General features: G+C 41.6%; 1 pseudogene across 1 annotated transcript; it reads right to left on the bottom strand.

Annotated features, from left to right (window-relative positions):
- Window positions 1-211: 211 nt before the first annotated feature.
- On the bottom strand, window positions 212-2,828 carry LOC104287771 (annotated as a pseudogene). Its single transcript, XR_717903.1, has 2 exons — window positions 2,601-2,828; window positions 212-1,873 (listed from the first exon to the last, which is right to left on the bottom strand). The product of XR_717903.1 is annotated as a poly(A) polymerase alpha pseudogene (transcript).
- Between the last annotated feature and the right edge of the window lie 990 nt (window positions 2,829-3,818).

The following is a 3,818-nucleotide window of genomic DNA, read 5'->3' on the forward strand; positions in this document are numbered from 1 at the left end:
CCGCCCTTAGCTCCTTATCTGCGGCTAGTTACCTCTTCTTCTCCGAGGCAGCTACTCCCTCTTTTCCCATGCCTGAGTGACCACAAGCTTCTCATTACCGTTTAGCACCTGCAGTCAGGGTTAGGGTGTCCTCGCCAATTTAGCAATCACAGGAGCTGAGTCCGATGTTTCTCAAGCTCCTGCTTGGCCAGCTGGATCATATCTATGTTACCCTTCTCAACTAGCCAGTTTCCCACAGACTTTGGTGGTGGATGAATGGCTGGTTGTGTGGCAGTTTGAGGAATGATTTCATTTGAAGTACCCCCGAGCTTTCACTGGAATTTATTTGTGGCAGAGTGACTTCAGAAGCCTGTATTTTGGTCACAGATGCTGCTGTTACAGCTGGCGCGGGGCTGCTGCTGCCCTGAGAACTTCAAGAACTGTTCAGTGGACTCGTCTTCATAGCACTAGTAGAAGACACAGACATGCTATTATCACTGTCCATAGACAAATCTAGGCTGCTGTCATTCAGAGCTGTCAACTTGACCCCTTCTGTTGAATGCTTTTTCTTTTTCTGAAGCACGGGATTAGGTAGCAGTTGGTGAAGTTGCTTACATTTCACATGACTTGCGGCTTACATTTCACATGCCTTGCAGCAATCTTCATGTCCATCTCAAACATCTTGCTGTTTATTGCCTCCTATAAACTGTGCCTGTAAGAGACTGAATGTCATAAGATCAACACTTAAACTTTCAGAATTTTCGGTTTTCTTAAACACCAACCCAATCACCCACATTGTATGGTATTCTTCCTTGTCAGGATTCTCCTTGGGTTCTGGCAACAACTGTGGATTCACATGAGCCAGTGTAATGAATTTGTTCTTCTCCAGGTTTCCAACTAGAATATGGATTTTTGATTCCACCAAGCCCACCCATTCGAGTCACTATTTTTCTGTCGGTGCACTTGCTAGAAGTACAATGCAACGCTTGTACTTTTGAAAGAAGTTTGGAGCTTCAAAAAGTTTGGACCATTCTGCCATACTCAGCAAAATTTCATCTGTGATAGGAAGACCTTGTTTAAATTCCTCAACCATGACCATCTGTGTGGAAATGGACATATTGTAGGTAGAGTTCTGTTGTGGGTATGCTGGTGTAATTATAGGCATAAGATGGTACCTATCACTGGGGTTTACCCTTGGGTCCCTACAGGAAAATTAAGATTGCTTTCTTCTGTCTGTTTCAATAGCAGTGGATTTGGCCATTCCCATTTAGAAAATACCAAGAAAAATTTATGTACAAGAGTTGATGCTATTGTATTTGGATAAAGCTGGCAAGTTCTTGCTACTAGTATAGCCCAGGAAACACTGCCAAGGAAGCCTAGTATATTGGAATAGATGTTGTGGCGTTTTACCCACAGTTTGATAGATCTCAGTGTTAACCTGAAGTTGTCAATGTTTGGTACAAGATGCAGAATTTCATCAGTTACCCAGCAACCATTAAGACTTTGCATGCACCCAATGTCTAAATTTTTAAGTAGGCTATCGTCTCATAGGTCTAAGTCCTCAGGAATAGTTTGCAGTGCTAATCTTGCAAAAAAAAATATCAATCTCTATTACAACAAAAAAAAAAGTTTAATAACTGGGATAAAATCTTCTTCAACAGCCCTCAGATCTTTTACTTCTTGTTGTTTCAGTTTTTCATAAAACGATGTGAAAAAATCACTTCTTTCAACGTGTCTTGGTGCAACACAGTGTGTCAATATCAGCACCTTTTGTATGAACCCCTAATCTGTAGGATCCAAATGTAAAAATTTCTCCTTCAACGTTTTCTACTACAGACTGTGGAAGATTCTTGCTTTCACTGATTTCCCGTTGTCGTGGTTTAGGCCAAATCAGCTACTGGGGACCTGGGGGACCCCAGATGGGACTGACAGATGCTCCCCTTTACCCCTCTTCAAAGAGAGGGGCAGGGGAGGAAAAAGAGACTTACGAGTTTAGAAGGATCTAAACTACTTTAATAAAATATTAATAATAATAATAAAAAAGAAATAATGAAATATATACAAAACCGTATCAAGCTCCTGAGATGACAATCACGACACCGGCTGGCACTGGGGCAGTCCCAGGCTGGACTCAGTGACAGACGGGAACTGGATTCTGGATCTGCATTCAGGATCAGGATCGCAGGCAGATGAACAGAGTCCTCCTCAGACGTTGGCCATTGCAGGAAGAGCCCTGACCCTTTGATCCCTCAGCCTTTATACTGAGCGTGAGGCAGATGGGATGGAATACCCTCGTTGGTCAGTTTTGGGTCACCTGTCCTGTCTGCTCCTCCCTGCAGGTGGGACCCCACTATGCTTTTCTGCTTCCAACCCTCCCACGGGGCAAATAACAAAGTTGGTTGGCCTTGGGTATTATAGCAATAAGTATAAGCAAGACTGTCTCTGCAGACCATGCCTGGGCATCAACTATAAACATAGGTCTTATCACCCTGAGAGAGTGAACATTGTCTGCACAATATGCTGTTAATTTCAGTAGTTAGAGTTAGTTACTGACCCAAGTTACTGACAAGAAGTGAAGTTACTGACCAAAATTGGTTCTGGTTTACCTCAAAGCAGGACACCCGTATCCATTCCTTTACCAGGTTATTTAATCTTCCCAAAATGAGAATCCTGCATTGCAGTTCTTCCTCCTCTTCAAATACACTGTAAGGTTTTAGGGTTTCGATTGGTTTCTGGGTAAGCATGCAGTCAAACTCCTTGGGGACAGCTAAACTGACAGGTGAGGTAATGCCATAATTCTTCTGTAGTTGATGTGTTTGTGATCCCTGGGTTGTAACAGGAAACGGCATTGCCTCTCCGGCCCCTCCTCCGCAACAGCAGCCACCACCGCAGCCACCGCATCATCCCCTTCCCCTCCTCCTCTTCTTCTTTTTCGTCCTCTCCCACCACTGCCACCTCCCGACCGGTCACTCGTCCCACCTGGAAGCGGGAACCGTGACCATGGTATGGGCCAGGGTAACTCCAAGGAAGCTGCAAGTATTATCTAAGGCAACCCTCTGTCCATAGGTTACACTTACTACAGTGTTCCAAGCAGCCAATAGGTACTCCACTAGAAAAGTTTTAGGGGTCCATAAATCAAGATATGGGGAAGCAGGGAGGGAGTCACAACAACCTTAAAAACTCAGTAGTTTAATATACTCTACCCTAAAAAAAAAAATTCAATAGCAGAAGACAAGTATGACAGTATGCGATATGCCTGACAAGATGACTAAAATTAAAGTATAAACAAAATGAAGAAAAAACTACTGTAGGCTTAACCATAGTTCTTAAATAAATAATGCTTGAAGTTTAAGAAGTATAGCCTTTGCATTTGAAAATGCAACAACCAGTTTCATGAAATTAGCATTAAAAACAAAGTTTGTAATCAGGGAATATTTATAGTCTTTGCAACATCAATATTGCTAATATTGTGAAATGCACTTTAAATGAATAATTTCCATAATGTTAACACAACTAGATAATACTGCGTATCTGCTAATTGCTCTATGCACATAGATGACTTTATTTTTGTGTGTAAGAATATTGTACTTCTAAATAAGTCCCATGAGTTACATTGCCAGCTAAAAATCCTGACATATTTAAGTAAAATTCATAAATAGGACAGCTAATGAGTACCTCTTAAAAAATGAGCTCAGAAACCCATAATGAAATTGTTATATCTGCCAAGATCTTTCACCTTATCCAAGGTTTCTTTTTTTTATATGGTAGTGTAAAGAGAACAGATTTTTCTTTATATCTGTTATCACAAAAACACAGAGACAGAGTACACATGAGGCAAA

Source organism: Charadrius vociferus, unplaced genomic scaffold, assembly GCF_000708025.1.
Source record: "Charadrius vociferus isolate BGI_N301 unplaced genomic scaffold, ASM70802v2 scaffold1606, whole genome shotgun sequence".
NCBI classification, from domain to species: Eukaryota; Metazoa; Chordata; class Aves; order Charadriiformes; family Charadriidae; genus Charadrius; species Charadrius vociferus.